The sequence below is a fragment of the Hevea brasiliensis genome, chromosome 17, assembly GCF_030052815.1.
Source record: "Hevea brasiliensis isolate MT/VB/25A 57/8 chromosome 17, ASM3005281v1, whole genome shotgun sequence".
In the NCBI taxonomy this organism is placed as follows: Eukaryota; Viridiplantae; Streptophyta; class Magnoliopsida; order Malpighiales; family Euphorbiaceae; genus Hevea; species Hevea brasiliensis.
The window spans coordinates 14,672,994-14,689,976 of NC_079509.1; positions in this window are offsets into that span (position 1 = coordinate 14,672,994).

Genomic DNA, 16,983 nt, shown 5'->3' on the forward strand with positions numbered 1-16,983 from the left:
AAGTCAAAATGGGCTAAAACTTCTCGGGCAAAAATTAGACAAACTGCTCGATGGATTTCGGTGTTCTTGGTGTCTATGGAAAGCTCTCGACGAGTAGATGAATTTAGACACAAGACCCGGTCCGATTGGTGGCCGAATCGGCCGGATTTTGGCCGGAAAATTGAATGGTCGCGCGCGCAAGAGAGGGGCCTTCGCGCGCGTTTTCCGGCAGTTTGGGGCGGCGGCCGGCCGTGGGGAAGGGGCGTGGCGCGTGAGTCGGGTGGGGGAAGTGGTGGCTGGGCGGGAGGAGAGAGAAAACAGGAGGAAGAGAGAAGGAGGAGGAGACGCGCGCGGGAGAAAAAGAAGAAGAAGAGGGAGCCGGTCCGATTAGACTGGTCCGATCCGGTCCGGTCCGATTCGACCGGTTCGATTTGGAATACAAAATTTTGAATTTTTACTCTGCCTCGGGACCGAAAACGAGGTCTAAAAATTCCGAAAAAAATTATAGAAAACTCAGGAAAATTTGTAGATTCCAAATATATTTTTAGTTTTGCCACGTGGTCTTTAAATTAATTTTTAAAAATCATCAAAGTTTATATTTTTGAAAAATCGAACCCGATTTTTAAAATCTGAAAAAATCTCAAATAATTTTCTTAAAATTTAAGTAAAATTAAAATACCAATATTACTCATAAAATAATAAATTTAAAATTTTTGGGGTGTTACACTTCAGTTCGGTTTAGTCAAATGAAATGCCATTATTAAGAAATATTAAACAAGTTAATAGGAAACGATATAGATAAAGATTTTATGGATAATTATGCTGATGATGGGATCTCCCTCTATTAACTGAGAGTCCTCAGTAATAAAGGGAATTCTCTAGGTCTTAATTAACACATCCCTTTTGAATTAGAGTCCTAATTAAAAGGAATGAAAATCTATACCTATATCAGTTCTTGTATATCCATTACACACACCGCACCCTCAGTTATTTGAATGTCAATAATGAGATACATAATATGTGAGCCGAGAGTCCTCCTCACTCATTATGAGTCTTTAGGGACCAAATAACAACTCTTCGAAATTAGAGTCCTAATTCGAGGAGAGAGGAATTTAATAAATACATAACTAATTAAACACACACAACATCAATTCACTATAAGGTCATCCCATATACTCGTGTTCCTGAGAAACCTAAGATGGTGAAATATTAAACTTTCTTTTTATCAATAACAGGGGCCAACATCATAATTCTAATCCTAAAAATTATCGATTTTAAATTATGAAAAGCACATCGTTAAATCTGCTTATCCCATTTGGGGCACGAGTTAGGGTGCCTAACACCTGTCCTACCCGTGCATGGACCCCGAACCTAGAATCACTATTTTAGAAGTGATTTTTGTAAAATTTATTTTTTTTTCAAATGGTTTTTTTTAATTTCCCTTAAAATTAAAGTGGCGACTCCTCACTTTTTTTACTTCGGTGAGAATCATCCGGCGACCGCAAAATCCTTGCGACAACTTGAAAATTTATACCCATATCGATTCTTGTATATCCATTACACACACCGCACCCTCAGTTATTTGAATGCCAATAATGAGATACATAATATGTGAGCCGAGAGTCCTCCTCACTCATTATAAGTCTTTAGGGACCAAATAACACCTCTTCGGAATTAGAATCCTATACATAACTAATTAAACAAACACAACATCAATTCACTCTAGGGTCATCCCATATACACGTGTTCCTGGGAAACCTAAGATGGTAAAATATTAAACGTTTCTTTTATCAATAACAGGGACCAACATCATAATTCTAACCTCAAAAATTATCAATATTAAATTATGAAGAGCACATCGTTAAATCTGCTTATCCCATTTGAGGGACGAGATGGGGTGCCTAACACCTTCCCACCTGTGCATGGACCCCGAACTTAGAATCTCTGTTTTATAAGTGGTTTTTGTAAACTTTATTTTTTTTACAAATGGTTTTCTTTAATTTTCCTTAAAATTAAAGTGGCGACTCCTCACTTTTTCCACTTCGGTGATAATCGTCCGACGACCGCAAAACCCTTGTGTCAGACATTTTGGTAAAAAATCAACTCTTGAAGTGAATTGACCAAAATGCCCATCATCGAGTTATAATCCATCTTTTCATAATCCCCGATGAGTCCTTAAGTCTTTGGTTCACTTGAATTTTTTTATTGTGTCTATCACAATTAATTTTCCCTTAAACTTTTTTTGGTTTCTAAGGTAGCTTTGAATAGTGCTATTCATAGACCAAAAAATAGTACTATTCAGAGCTCAGAGGTTCGGGGTGTTACAATTCTCCTCTTTTTAAGAATAAAATTTCGTCCTCGAAATTTTTCTGGTCTCAGTCTCTGAAGAGTTGTAGGTGCTACCTCCCCGAACTTCCGAACTTCCGAGCTTTGAATGGTATTATTTTTTTTTTGTGAATAGTACAATTCAAAGTCACCTAGAGGACCAAAAATAAAGGGAAAATTCAATAAGATAGATACAATAAAAATTTAAGTGAACCAAAATCTAAGGACTCATCGGGTATCATGAAAAAGATGGACTATAACCCGATGAGGGGCATTTTGGTCAATTCACTTCAAGAGTTGATTTTTTACCAAAATGTTAATTAAATTAAATGAAAATAATGTATTGAATTACAAAGAAATTTTTGAGGAAAATTCAAGTAAAAATGTGTAAAAGAAATAAAAGAAATGAAAACTTAAAATTTTAATTCTATTATGACATAAGCATGACCTCACCATGATACAATTAAAAATTATAATTTAAATAAACTAATTTTGGGGAAAATTATATAGGAGACAAGACAAATTAAACTAAAAATCAAAAGCCATTTTCCTCCTTCTTCTTCCATTTGGCCGAACCCCTCTTTTTCTCTTCCTTCCCTCACTTTCCTCCATTGATACCTATTTTGAGCTCATGAAATCTTGAATTCCCTCCACAAATTTCATAACCACTTCAACAAAAGATTGATATTTGATCTTGATAAGAAGATTGGAAGTGAAAGAACTAAGGGAAATTGAAGATTATGGAAGATTAGAAATTGGTCACTTGAGGTAATTTAACTTTCAAGCTTAACTATAGGTATATTACTTGGATTTATGTTTAATTGGATAGAAATAACATGAGAAATTAAAAGAAATCATGCTTGTGTGGGGGAAGGGATTTTCGACTAGCTTTGGAAAAGTAGGGATTTTTGTGCTTTTGATAAAAATTAAACATGAGTTCTACTTAGATTGAAGTTGTATATATGACATATGTAGTTGAAATTGATTAAACTTGCATGAATGGGAAGATGGAAGATTAGGGTTTATGTAGAATTAGGACTTTTATAGTATATTATGCAATTGAGGTTTATAAGACCTAACTATGGTCATTTGGCATACTTTAGTTGAAAATTTATGTTGAATTGATGAGGTATACATGATTGGTGAAGTAGAAAGTTATGGAATTGCATGAATTGTGGAGTTGGGAATTTGGGGTTTGAGCAAAATTGGGGATTTTGTGCCATATTATGAAATTGATTTTCTTATATCCAAATATTGACCAATTGATGTACATTGAGTGTGAATTGAAGTTGGTTGTTGAGATGAATTGATAGATTGGTAGTGTGTTGAGTTGCTGAAATTCTGGATACTTGAGTCCAGTGTGCTTGGTAGCTTATAAGTTGACCTACACAACTCTAATTAGTGTAAAATCAATTGAAAATGAAACATAAGACATAGGGCTAGACTTTTCATGAAGATACCTTGCCCAGAAAATGACCATAAGTTGCCCTAAATGAGCCTTGAATTCGGAGGTGGAAATTTTGAACCTGGCAAAATGATCACGTGAACAGTAATCTTAAAATTGTCATAACTCACTCTAGAAAACTCTAATTTATGTGATTCTTGAACCAATGGAAACTTAAAACATATTAGAACATTTCATATGAAGAACTTAAGGCCAAATTATGAACTTAACTCAACCAAATTGCTGGGCAAAGTTGGGTCTACAAATCTATCTGAGCCTGGACTAACCTGGAAATTCTGGAAAATGGCTATCCGACTAATTATGGCAAAATTGTCATAACTTGGGTTACAAAACTGCAAATGCAGTGATTCCAAACTCAAAATTCTTATAACATATAGAGCTACAACTTTTGTGTTTCGACTAGAATCGAGATCTTAGGGCAACTTAGGGAAATTGCTAGAGCAAGTTAGGCATGCATAAGTTGGATTTCTTGCAATTCAGCTAAATAGCCTTATGACCCCAACATGGTTAACAGGTCATAACTTTCTCTACAAAACTCTAATTGGAGTGATTCAAAATGATTTGAAAACCTAAGATGTAGGGCTGAGCAGAATTCAGTTCAAACTGAAAAACCGAATCGAACTGAGTCAATTCGGTTCAATCGGTTCGATTTTAAAATTTAATCGGTTTAGTTCGATTTTACATTATAAAAATTTCAGTTATTTCGGTTCAGTTTGGTTTTGAAGAGAAAAAAATCGATTAAATCGAACCGAACCGAATCGAATAGTAATTTATATAGTCAAATCAAACTAAATCGAACCAAATTGATTTTTGAATTGATTTATTTTTATGAAAAATTTATGAATTATATTTAATTTATATATATTAATTGTTTAATTTCATTGATTAATGGTTGTTAGATTCAAACCAAAGTTAAAATTAGACCAAATAACTTGAAAATCAAGTCTATATTAAAAAATTAATAAAAAATCAAACTGATCGGTTTAAACCGAACAGAATCAAAATAGAGTGGTTCGGTTCGATTCGATTTTTCACCCATTTCAGTTCGGTTCGGTTTCTAAAATTTATGGTTCAGTTTTTATAATTTAATTCGGTTCAGTTCGATTCGGTTCGGTTTTAACCGAATGCTCATCCCTACTAAGATGGACACCTAAAATATTATTTTAAGGACCTAGATCAAATTATGAACATAAGAGGCCTGGATGTTACATGAAAAATTGAGTAAAATTCTGAAAACATGGAATCTACAGAGTTGGTGCATGTGAATAGTGATTAGTAATTTGATCATAACTAGAGCTATAAAACTCCAAATTAGGTGATTCAAAAAGAAAAATAAAGCTGAGACCAAGAGAAACAAATTTTATGAAGAGAACCTCACCAAATTATAATTGGAACTAAGTAAAAATTGAGTTCAAAAGTCAAGGTACTAAGTTGTCCAGAATCCCAAACTCATTGAAATTGCAAAGCTATCTTAGGGATGCATTAGACATTCATATAATGAGTACTTGGCAATAGTTGAGATGAGTATTGAGATATTCTACTTGTGTGTTTTTAGTAGAAAAAGAGGTTGGGACGGACAAGGAGAAGTAAGTAAAGAGAAAGGAGATCATTGAAAGTTTGTGCACAACTAACTTCCTTTATTGTTTTTAACTTGAAATTAATTTGAATGAGCTTTATGAAGGAGTTATGATTTTTCCTTGCATTTGAGAAATTTATGTGTTGACAATCCTTATGGTTTTTATGATAAATTGATTGCGACTATTTGATTTGAAATTCTTTGAAACTGTTTTAAAACCACAGTTAGCATGATAGTCCCATTCGGAATTCCCCAGTAGTAACAGCTATTTGGGGTTTGATAATTGATTTTGATTATGTCTCCCATGAATAATGGTTAGTGGGGTGAGATTATATGAGTACTCATTAGTTAGCTAGCCTTTCCATCATTAATAACGGTTAGTGAGGTTGATTTGCTTTGTCGCGGTGTATAACACGACATTGATCGTGAAATTTTATGTCATGGTCTAAACTGTGTGTTGTTGTTAGCAACACTTATGAATTGTGATTTGTGAATTATGATTACTTAATTGAAAGGTGATTTCAATAAATGGTTATCATGGACTTAGAAATTATTGTGATATTTTCATGATTATGGGAAATGTGATTTGTTATATCTTGACAAGTTGTGCTTTATTTTAAGTTTTAAAATTATTAGTTGTGCACCACTGAGTGATATACTCAGCTATAGCTTATTTACGCTGTCGCAGGTAGGGAAAAGGAGAAGGCTGCTGAGTGAGAGACTTTGGAGCAGTTTTTGAATTGACTGTGGGTATATATATTAGGCATACCCCTGTAGTTTCATTTGATATATTTTATAGCTTTATGTATGGTTATACTGACATTGAGCAGTTGTATAAAAAGTATTACATTGCTATAACATTTTGAGATTGTAAATATTTGTAATATTATTTTGAGACTCATGTAAATGTAATTCTTATAATATTAAGTTTATTATCTTTAAGGAATGTAAAATTTGAAATTAAATGTTTACTTGAAATATAAATGAATTATTATTATGCTTGTGAAATGGATTGAAGGTAAAATTTTTACTTGATTTATATTATGATTTCAACAGGTTATAAATTTTGGGTTTTGCTAAAGTTTTAACCATCACCATGCAATTTTTCTGTAAAATAAAAATAAAATAAAATGCTATGATCCCTTTAAAATCCCTTGTAGTATATTTAATGGGTTATCGATAGGCAGAGTTCGGTAATTTATTAGGTATACTACGGGATCATATTATACCTTATAAAAGGGGTAAGGTGTGATACCTCATGTCCTCCTCACGCTCCCATGTAGTCTCCTGGCCTGAATGATGGTTCCACAATACTTTTACAAGAGGTGTCTGCTTGTTCCTCAGCTGCTTCACCTCATATACTAAGATTTTTATGGTCTCTTCATCATATTTTAGGTCTGGATTCACCTCAATCTCATCTACTGGCAAGATGTGTGAGGGCTTTGATCTATACTTCCTTAGCATGGAGACATGGAAGACATTGTGAATCTTTTTCAATTCCAGAGACAATGTCAACCTATATGTCAACGGACCCACTCTTTCCAGAACCTCATATAGCCCGATGAAGTGAGGACTTAGTTTTCCCTTTCTACCAAACCTCATGATCTTCTTCCAAGGAGAAATTTTAAGGAATACTTTGTCACCCACACTATACTGAATATCTCTTCTCTTCAGATCAATGTAGGACTTCTGTCTATCTGTTGTAGCCTTGAGTCTGTCTCTAATGAGCTTATTCTTTTCTTTCGTCTCCTACACAAGCTCGGGGCCAATCAACTTCCTCTTGCCCCCTTCATCCCAACACAAGAGAGTTCTGCACTTTCTACCATACAGAGCTTCATATGGAGGCATTCCAATACTTGACTGATAACTATTGTTGTAAGCAAATTCAATCAAAGGCAAATGTGTGTCCCAACTACTATCAAGCTCAATCACACAAGCCCGAAATATGTCCTCCAAAATCTGAATGATCCTTTCAGATTAGTCGTCTGTTTGTGGATGGAATGTTGTACTGAAGTTTACTATAGTTCCCAGGGCTTTTTGAAGACTACCCCAGCATCTAGAAGCGAACCTTGGATTTCTGTCTGATACAATAGACACTGGCACTCCATGCAACCTCACCACTTCATCAATGTACAATTTAGCCAATTTTTTCAGGCTGTAATCCATCATCACTGGCAGAAAGTGTGCAGACTTGATCAATTTATCAACAATAACCCAAATTGCATTATGATTCTTCTGTGTACATGGAAGTCCTGTCACAAAATTCATAGTGATTCTCTCCTATTTTCACTCTAGAATTGGCAATAGTTGTAGCAACCCTGCTGACACTTAATGTTCTGCCTTTACTTGCTGACAAGTTAGGCATTTAGCAACATATTTTGCAATGTCCTTCTTCATTTCCTTCCACTAATAGTGCTCTTTTATGGTTTTGTACATTTGGTTCCACCAGGGTGCATAGCAAAAGGTGAATAATGTGCTTCCTTTAAAATGATTTGCCTCAGTTTAACATTATCAGGAATGCACATTCTGCCTTGATATAACAACAAACCCTCATCATTCACCGACAACTCTAGTTTCTTGCCATCACGAGTCTCTTCCACTAACTTCACATACTTATCATCATTCTGAGTGGCTGTTTTAATTTGTTCTGTTAGCATTGGCTTCACTTGCCAAGTAGCTACCATCTGCCCATCATCATTAATCTCCAAATTGCCATGTAAAGCCCTCAAGCCATGTACCATGGATAAAGGTGAAACTCTCAAACTAGCCATGGTCTTGCGACTTAAGGCGTCTGCCACCACATTAGCTTTCTCAGGTTGGTAGTCAATCAGATAATCATAGTCTTTTATCAGCTCTAACCATCTCCTCTGCCTCAAATTTAACTCCTTCTGTGTGCCCAAATACTTCAAACTCTTGTGATCTGTGTATATATAACATTTCTCCCTATACAAGTAGTGTCTCTAGATCTTCAAGGAAAAGACAATGGCTACTAGCTCCAGGTCATGTGTAGGATAATTTCTCTCATGTGGTTTAAGCTAGTGAGAAGCATAGATAATGACGTTCCTATCTTGCATCAACACACAGCCCAATCCATTATGAGAAGCATCACTGTATATGGTGTACTCTTTACTCAAAGTAGGCAAAGTTAAGACTGGAGCTTCAGTTAAACACCTCTTCAACTCATCAAAATTCTCCTAACACCGATCAGTCCACTGAAATTTCACATCCTTCCTAAGTAGCTTAGTCAGTGGAGATGCTAACATGGAGAATCCCTTCACAAACCTTCGGTAGTACTCAGCTAAACCAAGGAAACTCAGAACTTGAGTGACATTTCTGGGTGGCTTCCAATTAAGAATGACTTCTACTTTGCTAGGATCCACCTTGATACCCTCTGAAGATACAATATGCCTTAAAAATGTAATCTCCTTCAACCAAAACTCACATTTCGATAGTTTGGCATACAATTGTTTCTCCCTTAAAGTTTGCGATACTATCCTCAAGTGCTTGTTGTGTTCCTCTGCATTCTTTGAGTACACCAAAATATCATTAATGAACACCACAACAAACTAATCCAAATATGGCCTGAAGATAGTGTTCATCAAGCCCATAAAATCAGTCGGAGCATTGGTTAACACGAATGGCATTACCAAGAACTCATAGTAGCCACACCAAATCCTAAAGGCAGTTTTAAGAATGCTCTTCTGTTGTACCCTCAACTGATAATAGCCCAATCTCAAGTCAATTTTAGAGAATACAGTTGCATCCTTCAGCTGATCAAATAGATCATCAATCTGTGGCAGAGGATATCTATTCTTTATGGTCGCTTTATTCAACTGTCTGTAGTCTATGCATAGACAGAGAGTACCATTTTTCTTCTTCACAAACAATACTGATGCTCTCCAAGGTGACACGCTAGGGTGGATGAAACCCTTATCTAGTAACTCTTACAGTTGCACCTTCTACTCTTTCAACTCAGCAGGTGCCATCTTATAAGGAGTGATGGAAATTGGCTCCATACCAAGCATAATCTCAATTTCAAACTGGACTTCTCTCTCCGGAGGCAATCCTGGCAATTCTTCCGGAAAGACATCTAGAAAATCACATACAGTAGGATTATCCCTTAATTCTAAACTCCCTACTTAGGTACTAATCACATGGGCCAAATATGCTTCACACCCCTTTCTAATCATCTTTCTAGTAAGTGCAGCTGAAATGATGTTGGATGGAAATAACTGCCTCTCCCCATGTATTTCTACATCTGCATACTCAGTCTACAGTCGATCATGGCATGATGCCTGGCTAACCAATCCATGCCCAAAATGATATCATAATCTCAAAAGGGCATTTCAATCAAATGCGATAGGAATGTATGTCCTTGGATTACCAAAGAACAATCCTTATACAATTTGTTCACCATAACCTCTTGTGCTAGTGGACTAGTCACTAACACTTCAAAATCTAATTTCACACAAGGAATAGTAACAGAACATGCAATACTGGTACTAGCATAAGAATGTGTAGAACTGGGGTCAAAAAACACATAAACATCCTTGTTAAAGATGGAGAATATACTAGCCACAACATCTGTTATCTCAGCTTCCTCCCTCTGGTGCATGGTGTACACCCTAGCTGGTGCACCACTCTGTTTTGGCTGGTTCACTGTGCCTTGGCTGCCAGAAGTACTGCCTCTACCCCTGCCTTGGCCTCTACTAACTGTCTGTTGTCTTCTGGAAGCAGAACCTTGAACATATCCCTCAGTGGTGGTAGGTGGCCCAGATTTGCGGGCACTAGTGCAATCTCTAGCAAAATGCCCACTTTCCGCCACAGTTGTAGTAGGCTTATGTGGCCTTATAACATATTCCTCCATGTGTTTTGCGACAAGTTTCACAGGCACGAATAGGAAAGAAACCCCTGGATGTCTGCTGACTAGATCTAGGTGGCCTCTGACCTGAGAATCTTCCCCTACCAGATCCTCTATTACTCGGTCCCCCAAAGCTCTTTCTCTCACCCGGATTGCTACTTGAACTCTAACATGTGTTCTTTCCACTTTTCTCTTTTTCAGTTGTTACCTTCTCAGATGCCCCTTCCAGTTCTATCCTTTCCAGCTCAAGGGCCTGAGATATTAACTTTGAGAAGTTCCCATGTCTAAAACTAACCACCTGTAGTCGTAGACTAAGCCTCAATCCAGCTTTAAACTGCTTGCATCTATCTCTGCTGGTGGTGAGTAAACTCCCAACATAGTGACTTAGGCGAGAAAACTCCCTCTCATACTCTGCTACAGTCCTATCTCTTTGTTTCAAACTCAAAAACTCCTGAAGCTTCATATCCATATATGTATCCGAAACATTCTTCTTTCGAAATTCCCTAAGGAAGTCTTCCCATGTCAATACTGGGGGCTCTACCAGACTATGGGGAATGATTTTCCACCATTCATAAGTGTCCCCTTGCAGCAAAGAAACTAAGTATTCGAACTTCAGATCATCTGTGTAGTGTAATTTCTTGAATACCCACTCCATTCACTCAAGCCATTATTCTGCTTCCAATGGGTCCACTGTACCCTTGAACTCTATTGCCCCATACTTAATTAATTTTTCATACTATCTAGTTGGGGGTGGTGGTTGCACTGGAGGAGCTTGTATTGGAGCTTGGACTGGTATATTGCCAGCCATTTATTGAAATAGTGCAGTCATCTGCTGAGCGAACTGAGTAGGAAACTGCATGGGCGGGATGGATGCAGCTGACCCACTAGCATTCTGAGGAGCTGGGGCCTCCTCCTATACCTCAGCTGCTACAGATTGCTCTACTGTGTGATCCCCCTCTTCCATACTGAATCACAAGGAATTTTTCGCCTTATACAACCAACATAAGGAAATTTCCCTCCATTAGTCCATATTCATGATGTAATGCACTATATGTATCAATTAATGACAATTGAGCAGTTGTACTTATCAAAAAATTTCAAATATGCAATTCAAAACTTGTATGAAAATCAAAGCTCTGATACCACTAAAACATGTCACACCTTACCTCTTTGTAAGGTATAACATGATCCCGTAGTATAACTAATAAATTACCAAACTACACCTACCGATAACCCATTAAATATACTACAAGGGATTTTAAATAAAACATAGCATTTTATTTTACTTTTACATTACAAAAAACTGCATTGTGGTGGTTGAAACTTTAGTAAACCCAAAATTTTTAACCTGTAGAAATCATGGTATAAGTCAAGTAAAAGATTTTCTTCAATCCATTTTACAAGCATAATAAAAACTCATTTACATTTCAAGTAAACATTCATTAGAAATAATAATAAACTAAATATTACAAAAGTTACATTTCCATAAGTCTCAAAATAAAATTTCAAATATTTAAAATCCAAAAATACTTTAGCAATGTAATGCTTTTTAATACAAACTGCTCAATGTTCGTACATCCATGCATATAGCTACAAAATACATCAAAAGGAAATTATAGGGGTATACCTACTATATATACCAACAGTCAATATAAAGTGCTGCTTCCAAGTCTCTCACTCTGTAGCCTTCTCCTTTCTCTTACCTGCAATAGCATAAATAAGCTATCGCTTAGTATATCACTCAGTGGCGCACAACTAATAACTTTAAAACTTAAAATAAAGCACAACTTGTCAAAACATAATAAATCATATTTTCCATAAGCATGAAAACATTACAATAGTTCTAAGTCCATAAGAACCATTTATTGAAATCACCTTTCAAATGAGAAATCATACTTCACAAATCACAATTCACAAAGCATAAGTGTTGCTAACATCAACACACAGTTTAGGCCATGACACAAAATTTCACGATCAATGCCGTGTTGTACACCACGACAAAGCAAATCAACCTCGCTAATCGTTATTAATAAGGGAAAGGTTAGCTAGCTAAAGAGTACTCATATAGTCTCACCCCACTAACTGTTATTAATGGGGGCATAATCATAATCAAATATCAAACCTCAAGTAGCCTTTACTACTGGTGAGTTCCGAAAGGGATTGTCATGCTAACTGTGTTTTTAAAACAATTTTCCAAAGTTTATCAAGCAACAATCACATTTGCAAAATAATAAACATATTCAAATCATCATAAAACTCATATAGAGGTGGCAACACCCAAATTTCTCAAATGCAAGAGAAAAACCATATCTCATTCAAAATAAACTCATTCAAATCAATTTACAAAGTTAAAAACAAAGAAAAAGGTTAGTTATGCACAAACCTTCAATAAACCTCATTTCTCTTTACTTACTTCTCCTTGTCCGTCCCAACCTCTTTTTCTACTAAAAATGCACAAGTAGAATGTCTCAATACTTATCAAAACTATTGCCAAGAACTCATTACATAAATGTCTAATGCATCCTAAGTTAACTTTGTAACTTTAGTGAGTTTTGGAATTTTGGACAGCATAATGGCCTAATAATTGAACCCAATTTTTACCTAATTCCAATCATAATTTGGTAAGGTGTTCTTCATGAAAATTGTTCCTTTAGGTCTCAGCTTTATTTCCCTTTTTGAATCACCTCATTTAGAGTTTTTTAGCTCAAGTTATTGTCAAATTAAAATTACTGTTCACGTGGGCAACCCTGCAGATTCCAGGTTTTTAGAATTCTGCCCAATTTTGCATCTAACATCTGAGCCTCTCATGTCCATTATTTAATCCAGTCTTTAAAACAATATTGTAGGTCTCTATCTTAGGTTTTCAACTCATTTTGAATCACTCCAATTGGAGTTTTGTAGAGAAAGTTATGACCTATTAACCATGCTGGGGTCATAAGGCCATTTAGTTGAATTGCAGGAATCTAGCTTAGGCATTCTAAATTTTCCTAACAATTTCCATAAGTTGCTCTAAGATCTAGGTTCTAGTCAAAACATAAACGTTGTAGTTCTATGTCTTATAAAAATTTTGGCTTTGGAATCATTGCATTTGCAGTTTTGTAGACCAAGTTATGGCAAATTTCCCAAAACTAGTCGGATGGCCATTTTCCAGAATTTTAAGACTGGTCCAGGTTCTAGCAGATTTATTAATCCAAATTTTTTTCAGTAATTTGGTTGGGTTACGTTCATAATTTGGCCTTAAGTTCTTCATATGAAATGTTCTACTATGTTTCAGGTTTCTATCGGTTCAAGAATCAGGTTATTTGGAGTTTTCTAGAGTGAGTTATGACAATTTTCCTATTACTGTTCACGTGGTCACTCTGTCAGGTCCAGAATTCCTACATCCAGATTCAAGGCTCATTTAGGGCAACTTATGGTCAATTTTTAGGTAGGGTATTTTCATGAAAATTCTAGCCCTATATCTTAATTTTCATGTCCAATTGGTTTCACACCAATTGGAGTTGTGTTGCTCAACTTATGAGCTGCGAAGCACACTAGACTCAGTGTCTAGAATTTCAGCCCTAAAGTTCAATTTTCATTTCCATCAATTACTTCCACTAACCAACCTCGATTTACATTTAATTCATCCCAAATGACCATAATTTAATATTAAACACATCAATGGCACTTCCTTGTACAAAACCCCCAATTTTTCAAAATCATAGTTTCCAATTTCCCCAATCCATACCATTCTATTAATTCCTTTCATCAATCCAATATCAATTCACACTCAAGGAACTTCAAATGACTACACTTTGTCATTATAAATACTAATTACACTTCATACAATAAAAGCCCTAATTTTCCAAGAATCCTAATTTTCAACTTTCCAATTTATGCAAATTCTATAAAATTCCACAACCCCCAAACATGTACACCACTTCAATTAAACTTGAATTCATCATCAATTTAGCTAAAACACATCAAACCCTAAGTTTTTCCCAAGTTGGCAAAAAATTTCTCTCTCCATAAATGCATGATTCTCATACTTTCTCATGTAATTTCATCACAATCAAACTTAATTCAAAGCTTGTATAACTAATTAAGCATGAAAGAAACTTACCTCTTGATGATTTTTCCCAACTTTCAATTTTTTTCAATTCTCTTGTTCTTCTTGCTTCAATCCCTCAATCAATAATTTCTTTAATGTTTTCTATTAATTAGATAGAAAACCCATGGAAGGAAAGTGAGGAATTGAATTTTGAGAAGGGGTGTTAATGAAAGAAGAAGGACGAAGAAGAAAGAAAGAGAGGGGGAGAGAGTGTGGGGGAGGGTGGCGGCACAAGAAGAAGAAGGAGGAAAAAAATGGCTTTTTAATTTTAGTGTAATTTGTCTTTTCCCTTTATATAATTATCCCCAAAATTAGTTTAATTAAATCATAAATTTTAATTGTGTCATAAATGTAATTAAACTTAAATTTTTATTTCTTTTCTTTTCTTTTTACATTTTCTCTTAACTTTTCCTCAAAATTTCTTCATAATTCAATATATTATTTTTCATTTAATTTAATTGACATTTTGGTAAAAAATTAACTCTTGAAGTGAATTGACCAAAATGCCCCTCATCAGGTTATAATCTATCTTTTCATAATCCCCGATGAGTCCTTAGGTCGTTGGTTCACTTGAATTTTTTTATTGTGTCAATCACTATTAATTTTCCCTTAATTTTTTTTTGTCTCTAAGGTGGTTTTGAATAGTACTATTTACAGGCAATAAATGATACTATTCAGAGCTCGGAGGTTCGAGATGTTACAAGAAGGGCAGCGCTAGCAGGGGAGGGTGGCTGAAGGTGCATCGGCATGTGGGGGAGGCCAGCGGTGGGGAAGGAAAGAGAGAGAGAAAAAGAAGAGAGAAGGGAGAGGGGGCAAGACGCGTCGGGAGGAAATAAGAAAAAGGAAATGACTAGTCCGATTCGATCGGTCCAATTCGGTTTGGTTCAATGAGGCCTGTTCGATTCAAGGTACCCAAAATTTAATTTTTACATTTCCATGGGATTCAAAACAAGACTTGAAAATTCTGAAAAGAATTATAGAAAACTCAAAAAAATTTATGGAGTTTAATTTTTAAACTTACTACGTGGTCTTTAAATTAATTTTTAAAAATCGATAAAATTAATTACCTTGAAAAATAAAATCCGATTTTGAAAACCTGAAAAATTCAAATTAAATACCATGATATTTACTGCATTAAAATATTAGAATTTACACATAAAATGATTATTTAAAAATTTGGAGTGTTACAATTTACCCATTAAACTATACCATTTCACATTAGCATAATTGAAGACCTTATTAATTTTTTTTCCTTCTTAAATGTCCTTAGGAGATATTGAAAATGTTCAATAGAAAAGGAAAATTTATAGGCTCAATTTTTACAAATAATAATCACTATATGAATTATAATTTAAAAAATTTTAATTATGTTTAAAACTGTTAAAAAAACGATTAAATATCTGGAGTGATGTTATGATATTATAAAGCATAAAATATAATATGAAATTATTTCTTTTAGGTAATGTTTGGCATAAATGAATTTTACAAAATTTTATAAAATTTATTTGTAAATATAAAATTTTAGTATTTAGTTTAAATAAAAATTTATTTAAAATTCGTAATAATTAATTCTATAGAATTTATTATAACTAAACTAAATTATATTAAAATTGATAGAATTTATAAATAAATTCTAAACTTAAAATCATATATATTTCAAGTGAAAAAATTATACTTTTATTATATGTTATTTTATTTTATTTATTTCAAATACAAAAATCATGCAATTTGAAATAAATTCTACATTTAATATAAACTATTTCAAATAAAAAAATTCATTTATAAATGAATTCTATCATGAAATTTATTTATAAATGAAATAAATTTTATCATAGAATTAAACCAAACAGGATGTTATTGAAATTTAAAATAACTTCATTCATGTAAAATAATTTTTAATAAATCATAAATATGATGTGAATAATAAATATAATATTCAACTATCACTCTAATAATCGATCTAATACTTGATACGGAATTTAATTAACTCATGCCAATAATTGAAAGAAACTCATTGATTTAATAAATTGATTTCTTCCTTTTAACCCTTCTTGATTCATACATAAAACAAAATTTTAGTGATGAATATTTTTTTAAGATGATCTTAATATCTTTATTTTTTATAAAAGAGAATATGTGTAATATATATTCAAAATCTAATATGTGTAATTCTTGTACAATTAGAATTAAGATTAATTCTAATTAAAATAAATATCAATTAATATCAAATCATATTAAAAAAATTAATTTGAATCATTTAATTTTTTAAAATCACGGGTAAAATTTTGCGGCTTGTTCCCATATAAAATAGGTTTTTTTTTTAATTATAGAAATTTACCAAAATCTATACATGTGTTGATATGACATATATTTTATTTTTAAAATTTCGAATATTTTTTTTATTTCTAAAATTTGTGAATTACTCCATACTTTTTTAGTATTTATCATGACAATGAATTTTCAAAATTAAAGATTAAATCATAGCCAAATTTAAAATATTAGAATAGAAATAATAAAACAATAAAATTTACCAAAATCTATACATGTGTTGATATGACATATATTTTATTTTTAAAATTTCGAATATTTTTTTTATTTCTAAAATTTGTGAATTACTCCATACTTTTTTAGTATTTATCATGACAATGAATTTTCATTATAGTTTTATTATTTCTATTCTAATATTT